This window comes from Syngnathus acus, chromosome 4 (assembly GCF_901709675.1).
Source record: "Syngnathus acus chromosome 4, fSynAcu1.2, whole genome shotgun sequence".
Lineage (NCBI taxonomy): Eukaryota > Metazoa > Chordata > Actinopteri > Syngnathiformes > Syngnathidae > Syngnathus > Syngnathus acus.
The window spans coordinates 5,514,554-5,533,341 of NC_051090.1; the positions used below are offsets into that span (position 1 = coordinate 5,514,554).

General features: G+C 44.1%; 1 long non-coding RNA gene across 1 annotated transcript in view; it reads left to right on the plus strand.

Annotated features, from left to right (window-relative positions):
• Positions 1 to 18,788, plus strand: part of LOC119121810 — a 30,845-nt gene that overhangs the window by 6,071 nt on the left and 5,986 nt on the right. The window contains exon 3 of the long non-coding RNA XR_005097764.1: positions 2,301 to 2,416. This is a non-coding gene — a long non-coding RNA (uncharacterized LOC119121810). The remainder of the gene's footprint in view (positions 1 to 2,300; positions 2,417 to 18,788) is intronic.

The window sequence follows — 18,788 nt, forward strand, 5'->3', positions numbered from 1 at the left end:
CAAAAAAAGAGATAAGAGTGGAGTTATACTATAGCTTGTAAAGCAAAAGCTCAAAGTGGGGGGAAAAAAAATCAATCAAGATGTTTGGCATCATCTTATTATTTATATTGCTGTATTGGCATAAATGTTGAATCTCCCCTCCAGGATGGAACATTTGCATCATACATAAAATGGAGATATAGATTTTCAAAGGTCCTTCAAAATACAATTATTCCATTTTCACGAGTTGTGAGTGATTTTTTTATTTTATTTTCTCACTGACTGGAACTCAATAACGAGAAGCTTCTCTTTGAATTGATTTGACATTATTTTTAATATTGTGTTTGCAGTGGTCTGAAACTGCGTCTGAAATTGCCGTTTTGTAATATTCTGGTGAATGTGATTTTTATTACTACCATTTTCTGAGAAGAAGAATAATACATTAAAATTGACTTTCATTTGAGTACACAACAAAATTTCGGCTCTTCAGCACACTCAAATTCAATCTACTACCTAATGTGCTGGCTCAAAATAATCAACCCAACTTTGGGTAAAAGTAACCCAATCCACAGCTACTGAGCGAGGCGTTATTTAAATAAAAAAATAAAAAAATTACTTTTTTTAACTTACTTTTTAAATGTATTTATTTATTTTTTAATTTATACAGTCCTCTTCAATGTGCTGCTCACATTTTGGCATCATAAGACCAAGAGGAAAACCATGCAAAATTTTTATATTTTGTCATGCACCTGTATAGTGCGTCATATGTATTCATACATTAAGTTACAGCTTTGGAGTACTACTTAAAAGAAAAATGACATTGCCTCGCTAGGAGAACGTTCTCCTAACCTGTCGCTGCACCGCTCTCCATATGATTTTTTTACTCACGCCACGTTCTACCCTGACACTTATGTAGCCAGACGGTAAAGCGGGCACTCTTATTCTTGCTGTCTCAGCGTGAAGTTTACAGTGTGGGCAGAGGGTGATGAATACAACGGAGAGAAGCGAGGGGGAGTTGGGGGATGCAGGAGGAGAGTGCGTGGGTGAGCACAGGACCGGAGAGAAGGGGAGAGTAGAGGGTGCCTACACAAGCGGGCCTCCATCCCACTGCCGCTCTCCCACGCCGGGCCCCTTCCAACCTGCCCGAGCTTCTGATTAAAGTCTGCCTCTGTCACAACAACCTTCCCACTCCCTGAAGATGTGCACGTCTGTGGAGTGAAGCGTTTTGCAAGCCTTCAGATGAGATGTTGGGGGGGGCTTTCATCTCCTGTGTAGCTTCAGCTCTGCTTGACTCTGTTCCTCTTTAGTTTTTATTCACACCACTGCTTCTCTGGGGCTTCCTGTTATTGAATATTTTTCTGGCTCACTTGTTATTATTGTATAGTATTTAGTAAAAAAAAAAGACGACGCATTGTCTGGTAAGCGTGGGATGCTGCGATGAAATGTTTGCTTTTATTTGGAGTGCTGAATCGCAAACGATAGACATTAGAAGCGTAAAAAATGTAACATAATAATTACACATTGACATGTGTTTCTCCTGAATGTGATGATTTTCCACCCAAAAAATTTGGTGTAGTTTCTTGATCAAATAAACAATTATTTAATCATTATAATAATGCAAGAGAAAAAAATTAAAAAACAATTTTAAGGAAAATGAAATTACATTTTTTAAGGAATAAAATCTAACTGAGCCTTCTTGGTTAAATTACAAATACTACTGTTCATTGACTCACTGCAGATTGTCATACATCGAGAGCATGAAAGCAGCACGGGTTGCCATGCTTTTTTCAAAATTTATTTATAAAGCTATTGAATGCCAAGGGCAGTGACAAAGCATTGCCGTGTGACAAGCTGGGAGGAGACCGGGCCGCCTGACAAGAAAACTCAATAGGTGGATAAACACCTTCATGGAGATGAGTCAGATATTCTGATCCACGGGGCTGGATGAGAAGATTAATGGTATTGATGAATCCTAATTAGCGTCACGCCTAATCAAACCATGAATGCGGGCTCTTGTTAAGGAGGCAGCGTGCGTGCCTAAATAGACCCCGAGGATGGATAATACAGTAATAGCCGCTGAGTCACGCGGGCACCAAAATAGGAGGCCGAGGAAGTCGGAGTGCAAGAACAACTCAAAGGAGAAGCCATCGTTCTGCCTGCACGCTCGGATCCCCCCTCGATGTTTTCACACTTGCAATTTGAAGCAGCGATGGGATTAGTTGGCGGGATTGTTGGTGTGCATTGTGCGCTGACAGGATAGGCAGTCAAATCCCTTTTTCAGCCACCACTACTTATCCTTGTCCCTGTGTTGTCTCTTTCAGGCAGAGGCGCCTCGCTCTACATGCATGTAATCTAGGAGACAAGGAAGAATGAAAGGAGAACGCCGTGTGGATGAAGGCAGAAGAAATGGGATGACAGTGAGAAGAATAAGAAAGAGGTGAGAAGGGGGGGTGAAGAGTTTTCAAAAGAGCCCAACTTGGCTCCAAAGTGAGGTTTACGGTTGACATCGGCGTGTGAATTATTCATCCTCAACTTTAAGCCTGAATTATTGATAGGAAAAAAAAAAAGCAACACAACGGCACAGAAGAGATATGATGCAAGACGAAGAAAAGAATAGTCATTTCATCATTATGTCCTGTTTTATGGCTAAATGAGATCCACTATGTAAAAATGGTGACATTGAATCAGATAAAAACGAGCTGGTGAATACAATGAAAGATTAGCTTGGGTGTTCACCTGCTACCTGAATTGATTGAATGCACGCTAAATGGGAATTGAGATTGTAGCTATTCACATAGCGAGTTTACGATAATTGCAGCCGGCAATCCAAGGTGACACTGTTCACATAGTTGACGACTAAAATAGTGCAGTGGCGCAGATTTTTATGTACATTTAGCATGCTAATACGCTATGTCAGCATTCAGCTGAAAGCCCCCACAGGGGATGTACCTTACACTAATATTAATGTTGCTGCTCTGCCAAAATAACAAAACAAAAGATGTGCCATATTTTTATTTGAGCTGTTTGCCCATATGTCGACAGAATTTAGCAGCTCCTCGCTTTGCCGATTGTAGCGTATGTCCACAGCCCACGCACACAAAACAAATTTCTATCCTCCCTTTTTTTTCCCCCCGAATATGCCCTTTAATTGCATCCCTTCTTTGGCGTGAAAGAGCCTCACTCCAGTTTGGACACAAGCCATTGTATGGCATTGAGACCTAGCAACGCTGCATAAAAGGGTGTTTCTGATGGCTGAATAGACAGATTGATGGAAGGATGGATGATGTTTAGCCTGAGATTCTCTTTGCAAAATGGAATAAAAAGACCTCCGCCCCCCCCTCTCCCTCTCTCCCTCATCTCCTCTCCCTTTTGTTTACTTTATCCCCTTGCTGCAGCAGCCACTGTGACGCTTACATACATCTTTCTGTGGGTGTAACTGAGTGAGCGTGTGTGTCTGTGTATGTCTGTGTGTTTGTGTGTGTGTGGCTCACAGAGGCACAGGGCCCAGACACTTGGAATCATTTAGTGAGAATCTCGAGTGTGGGAGGAGAGGAATGCATGCCTAGATAAAAGAAAGAAGTAAAAGAAAAGCAGAGCAAAGATAAGGGAGGGGCGTGAGTGTGAGTGATTGACATATAGGTAGAGATAGGGAAGGAGGGAGGGAGAGAGGGGGGGACAGGTGAGCAGTCTAGATGGATGGAGGAAGAGAAGTTTACTGTCTCGGTAGTGGACTGCAAATCCGTAAGCCAAACGTTATCAAACCCCATTCCATTCTCTTCTTCTTTTCCCAATAATGCTCACAAAGAAGCTTCTTCTACGTGCAAATTTTGCCTCCCACATTCCCTCCCCTGGCTTCCGGTCTTGCTTCCCAGTCCCGTGCCAAGGCCAGCAACCTTGCATGTATTGTGCGAGCATCCCTCACTGCTGTGTGTGTTCCGAAATGTTGGTGTGTGTTTGGGTGGATGCTCAGCTCAGCTCAGCTCAGAGACTTCTCGTGGATGACTGGCATCCTTCAGGGGAGTAGATGCTAAAATGCACCTCTGATGCTAAACAGAAGTTCAGTCAACCCCGGTTGGATACTTTACAGACAACCCAAAATAGGTGAAAATATGAAACTGTATTAAGAAAAGATATTCTAAATAGTTTTACCCCGTCAACACACTTTAGGCATAACTTATTAAAAACACTTTTTAAGCACACTGAAAACCATATTTGGTGTGGTGCACGATGCTGGTATGTGATTATCTGTATGTGAGCTGTGGCCAACAGCAGCTCCTGTGTGAGATTGCTTAATGCTTCTTCTGGGTTTCAATAAATGGCTAAAATTGAATTAATTATCGATAAACCTTTTAAAAGAAGCTGCAGTGGATATAAAAAGTCTACGCAGCACTGTTCAAACAGTTTATGCATTGCAGCTCAGCAACGGGCACACGACTCAAAGTAATATCTCACAAAAGTATATTTTGTATTCTTGATTCAAGTCCTGTGCAGCGTTTTACTAACCTTTGATCATCACGCTGTGATGAGGAAAGTGTCTACCCATGCAAACCTGCAATTGGCCTGCTGACCCAGCTGATGAGCTCTGCATTACACGCCTCAAACAATCAGCCGGCTTTGTTCGTTATCGACGAGAAGCGATCCCTAGCTAGCCTCCTTTTTGCCCGTAGGTCAAGATGATTGCCAATCAATCGGAGGTATGCAGCCGTTCTTCCGCCTTTAGGGGAATAATGCACATTTGTGACAAATTTGAAAAATCTAATGCCCAATCCCAGTTTAATGATGGAAAGGGAGGCATTATTGACCAGGAAGGGTCACGGAATGAACTGGATCCAGCTGACCCGCATGGCTCCTGGCAACAACGCGGGCACATTCAATCTCACTTGACCCCTTATGCTTTGACCCTTCACCTGTGGCAAGGCTGGCCCAGCGTGAACTCTCACCTCCGGGGATCAATAGCTCTTGACCGCCACCTCTGGGACCTCAGGACTGGACTATTGAAGTAGGTGCAGGCTGGCACCAGGGGGCTGACCCAGCAGGTCAGGTCCACTGCCTGATAATGGTGTTGGGGATTTGTTTTGAAATGTATGTGATTAGGGGTAATGGGTTGGAACAATGCCGTTGTAGTCACCTGCGATGTGATTTTTCTGGAGTAGTGATACAAGTTTATGCAAGTGATTTATTTGTTGGATCAAAAGCTTGACTCAATGTGCCCAGTTCGAATCCTTAACCCAGTGGAAATAACCCAGCAGAACTATAATAAATAAATATAATAAAATAAACAATAATAAAAAATATATAATAAAAAATATAATAAATGAAAACTACAATAAAATAAAATAAATACATGAATATAATCCACACGAGCTGCTCCAGTGTCTCAAATCTGGATTATTCATCCCAGGATGTTTCTTGCTCAGTACAAGACCACAACTTCATATAATACTTCTCATTTTCCATTCTTTTCATACTTCGTCGGTGCTTTCGCAGACTCTCACAAGAGTGGAGGCATGACTCAGACTTGTGGCTCGCGACTGTGACTCAGAGAGGAAGGAAAGCAGGGAGGGAGTCAAGGGAAAGAGCCGAGGGAAGTAAAGGGTGCCCGAGATGAGATGCCCCCCCGCCCCCCTCCTCCTTTACCCCGCTCTGAGCCTGGCTAGTAGAGATGAGCAGCTGGCCATGAATACATGAGTGGCAGCCCGCCTCAACACTGCTGAAAATAGCCAAACAGAGAACCTTCTACAGCATCTGCTCGCTATCTTGGATGGAAAGCAGCAACAGCAGCAGGATCAGGGAGGAGAGTAGTCCCAGCTGTGGGTCTTGCATGCACGGGCACGAGAGAAGGAGAGAGCGAAAGAAAGAGGTGAGCTAAAGTGTCAATACGAAACAAAGGCCTTCACTCCCTGGGCGACGGCCGCATTGATCAGTGTGTCATCGAGGCATGGATTTATTTGATCCTTATGTGCAGCCCAGAAACAAACTGGGGGCCCCCATGACTTCTAAAAGCATTGTCAGGAATCACAATATCGCTGACAGTTTGCGCACCATCCCTGCACCTCCTCCTCCTCGACGGTCTCCTCAGTGCTCAGGCAAAGAAAGACAAACTCATTTCCATACAAATGGAGTGAGAGCCTGCAGCCCAGAGACCCAACGGAATTGCAAATATTTCATCTTTGCCTGGAAGCCGTGTGCTATTACTCCGCGGCTATTATCCCTTCCCTTTCATTCCTTCTCCTCGCCGTCCCCCCCGCCCTCCCCGCCTCACCTCCACTGTGTCTCCATGCTTGCGCTAACCCCATCCATCAGACAGTTTTCAAAAATCCTCCCGCCCACTGTTTTTACAGGATGACGTTCCCATCCCTTCTTCTTCCATCTGCTTGTTTTATCTGTACGTTCAAAAATAACCCCCCACTAGAAGGCCAGACCCGCTCTAAGCTTCTAATCTGGTCGCAGTGCACAATGATCTTGGCTTCAAAGCGCCTCTGGAGAGCCACTGACGTCCGCCTGTGTCGACGGACGCCTGCGTGGCATCCTTCCCAGCATCTGCCCGGCCAGCACTTGTGCGTTCTTACGAGGGCACAACAGCTTGCCTGGCCCGGATGCCGGGCCAGTCGCCAGCTGTTGACGCAGTCGAGCCCGGCCAGGCTCGAACATACTCTTTACACCGCGCCTTTCAACATACAAACTCGGCAACCGCTCGACAAGTGATTGACAATTCATCAGTCTCACCTTGTGTCGTTAATTGGTTGTTTTTCCTCGGGTGCGGTTGTTTATTAAAAAGCAATTATAAAGTGGGCGGGGGCAGAGATATGATAAGTCTTTAACATTTATTTTCTAAGTAGTCACTTGTGAAATTATTTGGAAGTCAACCACAGAATGCATCACACTTAGTGAATAGAAAAAACAAATCTGTGATTTGCATCTACTATCGATCGTGGGTTCTCATGAGTTCCTATAAAATTCTCACGAGATCACATTCCCAAATTTCTTTGGAGTCCTTACTGGCTCTCTGTTATTCCTAAGAAGAGACCCACCCCCTCCCTTGGTAGATAAGGGAGTCCGTCACATAGCTGATTGTTCAAAGAGGAGCAGAGGGAGGACAAGGCAGCCCCCAGATGGACAGTGTGTAATGTTGTTAGCTATCGTTAGCTAATTTAGTCACACTGCCAGCAGCTCCCATTACATGATCTAATTCCCCCCCTCTCGAGCGCTCTTCCCATCCAATTTGCCGGGGCTCCTACACAGGCCGGAGAGGATGAGGTGATGGAGGTGAAAGACTGATGGACACATGTGTGGATGTGCAAATGGTTGTGGAGGAGGGTCCAAGCTCAGGAACTTCTCCAACAAAAGAAAAAGCATCAAACTTGAATGAAGACATTAATAATTCAGGATCAGATTTCTTCGCGTAAACATTTTTTTTTCCACGCCAACTAAATCAAATCCACCGACCTCAACTTGGTACACCTCAAAAATTGAAAATAACTTACTGTCAAATATTTAATTTCACTTAGCGCGAATGCCTGTGTGTTGCATAAATTGGCTGCTTCCAAGATTCAAAAGCCCAGAATAAATTTTAGATTATAAATGATTCAATCAATTTTCTCCCTTTGCTCTCATTTCAGAGATCAGTGAGTGAGACATTACCTCGCGTAATTTTTTTTTTAAGGCATTTAATTGTTCTGCCTGTCACTATGACTCACCAAGTCAAGATTTGCAGTAAATAATAATTTCCCAAGCAATTAAGTGAAATTGGATAATTCTTCGCAGCACACCTGATGATCTCTCACAGGCTTAGTGGTTGAGAAAAATATAGACTGAGACTGAGCCTATGTGGCATACAGTAGACGGACGGCTCTTTGTTCGGCAGGCAGCCTGTGTGTGGGATCTGCTGTTGTAGCAGGCTGGACGTCAGCTTTGTGCCCGCCAGCCTGTGCTGTTACTCAGTCAAATCTCCCTGGAGGGAAGGCAGATCGCTACAGCCTGGCCACCTCCAGACTGGGTCAGAGGCGAAGAGACGGTACAGGGAGGGAGGTGCGAATCTCAGCGGGGCTGTAAACGAGTCTGGGGGCGGGGTGGGGTGGGGGAATGTGCTTGCACACACACACCCATATGGGCATGCAAGCACATGGCCAACAAAAACGGCTTCCTGGAAGACAAACAGGCTGCTGTTTCTTTCGTGGTACGTTTTGTATGCATGTTGAGTCAAATAACATCCAGGCAGAGGTAATTATCACCTCTGTATGGAACTGTCTGCACGGGAGGAAGGCAGGCGGTGGGTACACACCCAGTGCATTCACGTGTGCATGCTTGTGTTATCACGTTAAGTACAAACAACGAGGTTGGGCCAATTGTGTAACGTGGCGAAATGCAAAAATGCTGTCATTTGCATGCCGGGCCAGTAGGTGGTGATGTCATGAGGCTGTTCCCATAATGCTGATAATCAAATTGTTGAATGAATGTATTGTTTCTACCATTTTCTTTTTCAAATTATCACATTTTCTTGTTATATATTATATGTTGTCATTATTCTAATACAGAAATGAAATATTTTATCTTTATTGTAATTTCCAAGATTGGACTTTGTGTCAACGCTGAGATCTGAATAACAGCTGCTAACCGAGCTAGTATAATTTTATTCATGGAGACTAGGAACTAAGAAGCATTTTGTCACAACATGATGTCCTTTGGGAGATGACAAGCAAACGCATACAAACTTCCTGTGATTGTCAAGCACAAACGACTGGGACTCACGTGTTTGTGTGTGGGTGGCACATCTGGCACGCTGGAAGCTAATAACCTGCGTGTGTGTGTGTACATGTGTGTACACGTGTGTGTGTGTGCATGCTTTTTCTGGTAAGCATGAAATTGATCACTCACTGAGTGGGGAGCAACATTTTTCATGATCAAAAATGTGGTAACAACCAAAGAAAGCAAATGAAACTTTAAACTTTAAAGAAATAAATTGTATTTACCTGTACTTCATATTTATGGAATTGGAGGTGAAATCACTGGTGGAGCTCGAGCAAGGGATGTGGGGGCACTGCTCCCCTTTAAAATATGCTTGGACCGCATAGTGCCAGGCCAAATAATAGATTTTTGTGTATTTTCTGATTTATCAGAGACTTTTTGTAGATAGCTAGCTGGAGATGGAGAGATGACATGCGGCTTCTTTGTTGTTTTTTCTGGGAACATGAATCATGGTGTTGATGCTAAATAATTGGGGAACCCCCAAGAAAGCAAATGTTAATTCAAGGTATGCGCATGCATCGTTGCATTGACAGAGCAGTAGCTTTTCGATTAATCACCCCGGCATGCGTCTGCGCTGTGCCCATTTTAGCCAAATAGGAGGAGGCGTCGTCGTCACACAATGTTCTTCATCACAAATGAACGGGTTGCGCTAACCCAAGGCAAGGTAGCAGAAGGTTAATAATGCACTGTTTGTCCCCACTGGCTGAATGAAACAATCTCTGTTTATTTGCCTGCGCCACACTCCCACGACGAGCTGCAAACAGCAGGACAGAGGCGTGGAAAGAGGGAAATTGCAGAGTGGGGGGGCTTAGAGAGAGAGAGAGGGGCGGGGGGGGGGGGCTCCTGGATGGGAACGAGAAAGACAGATGACAAATAGATGATTCTCCATTCCCACTCTGACACCCACCTACCCCTCCTGCCGTGTCCTCCATTTCACTGCCGAGAAAAATTCGAACAGTTCGGCCCACGTTTGTTTTCGCTCTTTCTCTTTTTCCCTTGTCCCTCTTTAGCTTCCTCCACATCGGACTGTGTCTGTGTTTATCCGTCTCTCTCCTCATCCTCCCACTCTCCTGGTCATTGGACGGGTCAGGACTGGAGTCACGACAAGCTCTGGGATTAGACCCCCATGCCCCCCCCACCCCCACTATCTGTCATTCATCACATCCCACAGTTGACAGCTACCTCTTCCCACTCGCACCTTCTCCTCCGCACCTCTTATATCTTGCTTCTCATGCATGTGCACCAATGTACGCACTTGTATTCATTACACAGCAATGAAATGACTAAACCTCATTATAAAACATTTTGTTAGTGCCCAACTCCTTGCCTGCCATCCATCCAAGTCATTAACCCCAAAGCCACTGTATAAAATGTGAGAATATACAGTAGCTAGCATAGGGGGAGGGGAGGGACGAGGAGAATGAATAAAACTGAAATACAGGAAGGAACAGAAGAGGAGGCTTTGGAGGTCTGCTTTTAGTTCCTTATAAATGTATTCAGTGCACTTTGACCTCCTGACGAATCACGTCATTCTCGTTTGAAATTGTTGCTTTGTTTAGCTCCGAATTCAAATGTAAACGCATTCAATTTATTTCCATATTTTTTTTTTCTAAAGTATATTTTTAATGTAGAACAGTAGAGGCAACAATGGAACGAGAGCATAATTATTCAAATTAAGTGCAAACTATTATGCTGTGAAGGAAGTACACAGGATGTAGATGATATAAACATAAATAAATACTAAGTGAACAGATAAAGCATGTAGGAGTGTGTAAAGTCAACCAGAGTCAAACAGGAAGTGAAGTAGCGAACAAAAAAAAAAACATGGTTGTCAGAGTAACCGCTAACACCCACCACAGGGTCGTATTAACTAGGTCACCCAGCACCTTCGGGTGTCTCGGCGAGTGCTGCAATTTTCACTTCTCTCCATTAGGCCAACATTTGGGCTCATTCGTGTCCACCTTAATGGCCACCATGGGGAAGCTCATTATTCTCTATCCCAACACTACTATCATTTCTTTTAGCTTTTCCATTTCCCTAGGTAAACACTTTTGCTCACCTCAGGTCCACTTTTTTTATTTTTTTGCAGCGTATGCAGCTCGAAAATGAGGTCGACATGTCCCTATTGATTTCGTAGAAAGAAGTGCTTCTTTGGAAATGTATGATACGCTTTCACCAAAGTCACCTCAACTGGTGGAAACACGCTCTAGCCAGTCAATTGAATCAATGCTAGATCCAAATTAGAGATTAAACATGAAATTGTGTACAAGATTCGACCAATAGGAATGGAAAGATAGTTACCCCCACCTCTGTAAGATGCATTAGACCTTCACGAGAGCTCCTGTTTAGCGATTCCCAACAACTAACAAGTCCCCCACCCCATCAGACTACAGAAAAAGCACATGTGACCCCGAAGCCCCCGGAGCGTTGTGGGGGGGTTGCAGAAGTCTTCCAGCAAAAGGTTAAATATCTGTCTCCAGCTCCCTGCCAAGTCTGTCAGAACTGATGAAGCCCCCATTGGATCAGAGGTCTTCAAGAATCTAGACTCCAGATGGTCTCGAGTCAATCTTTAGGACAGAGCATGACCTGTGAGATTTTCAGGGATTTTCAGATAACTTTAAATTGTTAGGTTGAGTCTTGACATTGTGTTTTCATTACGTTTAACTTGAACATCTAACTGACTTGCATTGGAGCTCAGTTGCTAACCAAACCAGCAGCAACTAAAAAGGACCCAGTAAAAAAACAAAACAATCGGATTCATTAAATTGTAAAAATCCATCCGTACAAACAAAGACCCTCCCCCTTGAACTCTGACCTCCCCCAATCTTAATTTGAGTCAATAAAAGACCATCTTCTTCCTTCCTCCTAAATCGCACCATCTGCAGTAGTTAAGATGCCTGGCATGCGCTTGCAATTAAAGTTACGGACTTTGGAGTCTGCAAAACTTCAGACACCCACCACCACACGACAACCTACGTTCATCGTGATCCCTCAGCTTTAAGCCTGCGTCTATATTGTCCGTGCTATGACTACTCCTCTGAGTCAACTCATTTAGTTGTGGTTTTTATCATCTCTGCATAGCTCCAGCAATCGTCTACCCGTTTGATTTTTCTTTGCAAAGACACACTATACGGGCGGCCAGACAAAGACGTGAGCGAGAGCCAAGCATTTTCGCGTATGATTAATGCAAGATGACTCACTGGCCGCGGCCTCAAGTCGCACATGCACATCATCGCATATCTGTAGTTACCGAACGCATCCACCCACGCAACGCACGTGGATTCCCAGTCAAAAGTCAAATGCCTTTTGTGCGTTTAATATGTCGACGCTTGATGCTAACGCTCCTTTCAACCGGGGCTCGGTCTGCTTTCGCAGGGTCGTCCCGTATTTTACAGCCTTCTGTCATTTCTGGATACTTCAATGGCGTCCTTTTCGGATGAGTCAGCAGGAGAAGGAATTCGATGCGGGTGATTGTAAACGCATTTATTTGAACATCGACACTTTTTTTCGGGAAATGAGAACAAGTTGCAGCTCGTACCCTCAAGCTTCGAGACAAACGAGTTAGAGCAGACAAGCATATGTTTTTGGTCTTCCCAGCCTCTCTGTATAGAGGTCAACCTCTCATCTTCTGCACGATGCAAGACTGATCTGACCGGTATTACTGTAATAAACACAAAAGACCAAAACATGAGCGATTGTGACGCACAGAAAAGAATTAAGTTTGGACACCTGGCATTCTGGAAGTAATGTCGTATAGATCCGCCTGCATTTTGTCACTGCACGGCTGCTCCGGTTACAAGCGGGCCTCGCACGGGGCCCGCTGGCTAAATTAGTTTCAGCAGCAGAGGGGATCAGAGTTGCAGACCCCCCTAACCTCCGCTCGGATCACAGAACCTTAACCCCCATCGCTCCGCCGAGGCCTTTGAAGTCGCTCATGGCTTTTCCTTCACTCATGCCAGCTGACTAGCAATGAGTGATGGACTGCTACCCATCCTCCCTTCGAGCTCATTTCTGATTTTCCTCTCTACCCACTCCCATATTCCGCCCCTCTCTGCTCGTCTCTTTTGGATTTTGTCCCCCGGGGTTGTTTTTTTTTTTTTTTTTTCTGCGTGCCTCACACATTCCTGGGCGTTGACTGGATGTGTTTACGTTTGACATCTCTCCGTACCACAAAAAAGCCCGAGAGCGCATAGTTCATTAACGCTTTACCCTCTGCCACCCAAAAGTGCTTCATGTAACAGAAATGGAAAGTAATTAGCAGACGATTAGTTGTTGTCGCTGATGGAGCACATTTGCATGAGTTAAAAAGATGATGGAGTCAATGGCTGGTGAAGTAGAAGATACAACACATAAGGGTGTAGTATGGCGCTGTCGTTTTTAATTTGCAACTTTCGAGGAGCACTTGAATTCAGGGATAAAGTGCTTAAAAGCAACGGTTCGCAACCGCTCTCATTTGAGGATTTTCAAAAATAACCTTTGAAAATACACGAATGTCATCTGTTTTCGAATACAAGTAGACGTATTTGCATGTCAAGTGAATTTCAGAGCTGATTATAAACATGTTGATGGATGCATGTATAAGAACACAATTTTAGATTTTTTTTTTTTATTTAAAATATTTTGATTTTAATAGATTCTTCTCTTGTTGCCTTTTAATTAACAAGTACAAATTTAAATATAAATTCCAATAAATAATACCCAGAATAATGTGCACAATTTTATATTTTACTAATCTCTATTGAACTAAAGCTAAAAAGAAAACTTGAGAAAGTGAAACAAAATCCCCACAAAAAAAAAAAGGGAAAACAAAATATTAAAAGGAATTGCATTAGATAGTTGTAAAAGTATTTTTGAGTCCGCAACCCACATGGGATCAAACTCTGAAAGCTGCTAAAAAACATTTGCCTGGGGACTGTTGCGTCATATATTTTTCATTCATATTGTCTGACCTCTGCAATTACTTAGTTCTTGCTATGAAACAGTTTCCTCAGCCATGTCTCAAAGGCCATTCATAGAAGGAAAAGCAGATAGCATGTTTGTGGTTTTGTGTGTGTGTGTGTGTGTGGGGGGGGGGGGGGTCTGAGACATCTGTTGAGTGTTTTAGTCAGTTGCTCTATCATAAGGTCATCTCTTTCCGCTGCGTACGCTCGCGCCACCTGCATGTTGCCTCGTCAAAGAACACTCAACGCATTCAAATATCACCGTCTGTCGCTCACATTGTGTAACGTTTCGCAGAGCAAACGGCACACACATGCTTGACAGTGTGACGAATGATCAGCATCTACCTGCTGAGCCCTACCCAGTCCTGCACAGGTACATCGTTGTGTAACACTCCCACACCATCCAGAAGTGTCACGTATTCAATTTAAAATTGTAATTTGGTTTTTAAAATAAATAGTATTTTTATTTCTATTTTTTTTATTATTTCTATTTTTATAAACAGTTGAAAGCCGGCGGTATGCGCCATTGTGGGCGTGAACACAGCTGACTCCCCCGACCACCATCAAACCCTGGTAGCGCCGTCGCTGATATGACTCATAAAATGAGCATCAGTTATCCAACATTCACTTCCATTTAGGTCATAAAAGGTTGAGTTTATCAGATCGTCCAATGATTGACAAAGTTGACACTGTTAAAATGTTAAAACATCACACGATGTGATACCCTTTAATAATTTACCCATAAATGATCATCATAATACAATAACATAATAATGTCTTGTCAGTATAGCATGTTATTGTCTTGCACCGCCGTGCACCGTGTTTACGTTTGCGTCTCACCCTTTCCTTGCTCGCTTAATGCTTTTTATTATTGCATGCGCTTGACAATACGCCATTGTTGACGGGCCTTTCAAATTCCCCATTCAAAGGGATGACACGGTAATAGTCGCCTTGATAGCAGTAATCTGCCATTGTTCCATGCGCTCATAAAGCTAATATTCATGACTTAATGTAGCCGACACACAGGGAGGGGAGGGGAGGGGCGGGGGGGGGCATGATTGATCCGGTGATGCGTTCACTTGTCATGCCAGCTCTCACTCCGATGAATCGCCGAGCAAATTATATGGCACGGCGGCATGTGCGGTGAATCATTTTTTTTGCAAAAACGCGCCCTCGCTTCCAGTAAAGATCCATAACCGCGTTCCCGCCTCTTCCCAGTGCTGATGACTATTCCCAAGAAGGAGTTAACAGCTGGATTGACATAGTGGAGGGAGGAGAAGGGAAAGGATGGCTTAGCTAGTAGTTAAGATCTGTATTTAATAAGCATAAAAAAGGGGAGGGGAGGGGTGGTGACAGAAAAAAAAAAGTGGTGAGCTCAAGGTTGAGGAATCAGGAACTGCTCTTCGCTCCCCGCCCCGCGACGCCCACGGCAATAGCGCCGCCGCAAAACAACCACCCACACCTCCACCCATGCATGCTCCGAGCCTACTCGACTTTCTGCTCTCTCCAACCGGAATGCTGACTTTCCAGGCCCACCCCCATCTGGGCTTATACGTCCTTCCCAATAAAGGAGAAGCAGTAGCAAAAACTCCACGAGATGGACTTGTTCCTCTACACTCGAGGGGAAGTGCCACTGTCGGAATAAAAATATCTCTGCGTGTGCAGTCTGCAGTGAAGGGAAGTCTGGTTCCATGCCAGACTCCACTAACAAGCTGGAATCTCCTCTTGACTAAAAATATTCACACATTGTCTCATGTGAGCAATTTGTATTTTTGTCCATGGAACAAAAAAAAGACTACTTTTAAGCCTCAGATGAGCAAGAAGAATCAGAGGCTGACAACACAGAAAAATATGTTGGGACTCTTGTGTAGAATTTAAACATGGAGGAAAATATGGATGCACTATTTTTATTAAGTGTGAAATGATCCAGCGTTTTTAAACCTTTTGACTCTTGGCAGCCACTGTAGTTTAGAGCGAGGGAGGGGTGTGTTGTTCTGCTTACCTGCGGCGTTGGCTAGCCGGGAAGCGAGGCTGCCGGGATATTTGTCATGGAGCCCGCGGAGTAAATAGCAAAGAAACAAGCTGCCATCTGGGCTCATTGATTTTGCACGTGAAAAGGCAAATACGCCCATCCCTGTTTGCCCTTCCCGCTTGAATGGGGGAGCTTTACCTTTGGACATCATGTTGCCTTGATAACCTCTCACATGAATGAACCTCTGGCCTTCCTTTTGTGGCCTTCTGGAGGCTTCAAAGATATCAGGACAGCATAGCTGACCTGAAACGAAAGGTCAAGCCAACTTGTCTCAACAGTAACTTTCATGCATGCATGATGACATCACTGCTTTGCATTAAATATGACATGTTACAGGGTGGGGTGGGGTCACTGTCCTCAATGCTGGGAGAGAGCGTGAGCGTCAGCTTGAATAACTCGTGTCGCCACCACCCGCCTCCTCTTATGAAATCTCTTCCACATTCCACCCACAGCTTCCAATGCTGCTGCATTGTGCTCTTAAACGCACTCCAATTCAAGCGGCCAGTCTAATCCCCAAATGTTCAAATTAATTAAAAGCAGAGGGGGGTATTTGGTGATTAGCAAAAGTTCTTTTTAATAGTTTTTCCATGAGTTGCGGCCAGGTATGTGACGTTTTGCGGGACGATAAATTCTCAAAGGGCGTCCATGCTGCTCTGTGCAGCAAGCTCCCTGTTTGGCTTTGATGGCGGTGGCATTTGGCTGCAGACATGATTCTATATACACACACGATGCAACCAAAATGTCATCCACTTTTTTTTTTTTTGTCACAAGACAGACGGCGGCTTTTTATTTACAATTGGAAGCAGGCGCACCTTTTATCACCAGTTATCCGCCACACCATGTAGTTCCAGAATTCTGCCTTCAGTCTTCCTATTGGCATAAAATCCTATTGGCCCATTTTTTTTTTCATTTGCAATATCATATGACCTAAACAGGTGTTCATTTCTCAGGGTTACCACACGAGGCACCGCCATGCGTACATAAACGCAGCGTATCACGTCAAGCGCGCTCACGCCTTCGTCATTCGATAAAAGCGCGCACCAAGCGGCTCTGTTTCTGTGGAAGGATTTTCAAGTCTTTACAATGGTGATTTGTGCAAAGATCTTCATCTTGACTTTTGACATATTTAATGTTGACAACTTCAAATGATACTTTTAGAGCTTCCCGAAAGGCAAACAAAAAGGAACAAACTTGTGTTTGAAATCTCCTCTCCATTAATGCCCCCATGACTGCCCCTCGCAGACCCCCCTGCTCCTCCCACTCTCTTCCCTCTTTGTGCATTCCTCAGTGAGTGGGTGGAAAGTTCAATGGGGATGTGGGAAACCCTGAAGGGCGGAGGGGGGGGCCATGGGGGGGCGGCTTGCCTCCTCCAAGAACAAGACTGTGTAGGGACCACTTATGAGTCAGTCTCTCCCAGCATAGTTGCGACGTTGCATTTAAATGTGACCAAAATATTAACTAGATTTGAAAGACCGCCATCCCCCTTACTATTGTTTTGTTAAGCATACTTTCCTTCAGCTCAAATACTTCTCACTTCAAATGAGGCCTTCACACTGACGAAGTGACATTTGGGGAGAGAAGGACCTCTGCTGGTTCCATCCTGCTACTGCATCTTTGCTGTTCGCGGCACCTCAATTATCAAACACCTTAAAGAAGACATAACATTTTAAAAATACTAAATAAATCACACTTGGAGACAAAATCTTAAGTGTATGCGTAAGAGTGGGCAGCAGTAAAAACCATAAAAGCATTTTAACTCATGAAGGCAGCACTTTCTTTCCCATTTCAAACTTGTTTGCACTCGAGAGACATAACCATTTGTATACAACTAATTAAAAAGTCAATTTTTCATCAAATTTCCTATTAAAACCTCAGGCGAGTTGGACTTGGACCAGAATTTTCAGTCAGCGAGAGAGCGCACTAGCTTGCGCGGCATGCCAGTAGTGTTGTGGAAGAGCTGACGGCTTTCTTTCGTAAAGTTTACTGCTGCTATTATGTTGACTTGTTTCTACTTCCTGAAAGGACCGAATTTTTGCAATCAAAGAATTTGGATCAATTGTGACCCATTCTGTTCATTTCCATCAGTCCATGCAAGCTGCTAGCCAGACAGCTGTCACATGACTCACTTGTGACACTATAATCATATTTGATTCTTGCGTGACATGCAAAGCAAATGATCGTGAATGACGGAATTTGATCACATCAGTTTGGCGTCTTTTCTTTTGTTAGTTGTTTCTTATTGGAGCATCACAACCTACTCGGCAGGTACAAAACGGGCTGGGCGGTGTGGGCAGCTTGCACAAGAATGTCACACTGCCGTCATTTATTATAGATGCGCCTTAAAACCTTTTGTTTGCTTCGGCTTAACTTGTTTTTGGTTGTTGCTTTGTCTGCAAGTAAGCGTGCACCTTTTTTTTTACTCTGGTCCGTGGGCTTGCGAGCACAGGAGACACAGAAGTGGTGGGCGGCCGGTAAACTCTATTTCCCCTTCCTGTCTGTGTCTTTCCTGCATGGCCTTTGGCTACTAATGCAGCTGAAAACAACCCACCACACACCCACATGGTCACTGGGAGATGCGATGCTCTTATTTGGAATTGCACCACTACCAGTGTGAAGAAAGAATTCGACTTTGCAAAGTCACAAGGCTTGCTAGAAACAAATGAACGCCAAATTGCACATCACTCAGTTGCTCGCATGTCGTGCTTTAATTAAAGGGACAGTGTGTCAATTATTTTGCCATCTAGTGGTGAACTAAGAGAATGCAACAGCCAAAGTTCAAACCATTTGCATGACTACTATCAATTCTAATGGGAACACGTTAAAACTGCATCCATACGGGCCAAATTTAAATTACAGTACATTGGTCCCATTACAATGTTTATAAAGGAGAAGGAAAACAGTTGGCGATATTCTGTTAAAACTCGAACAAGAACAAATACACACACACACACAAACACACACACTCTTCCAGTTGGCTGTAAGAATTCATGTGATATTTCTTCCTTCCTTCTTCTCTCAAGTCGCAACCTGATATGTCTATTTCAAAAAGTGAGCTGACAAATGTGGCACTTGTTCATGAGTCAGGACTCCAT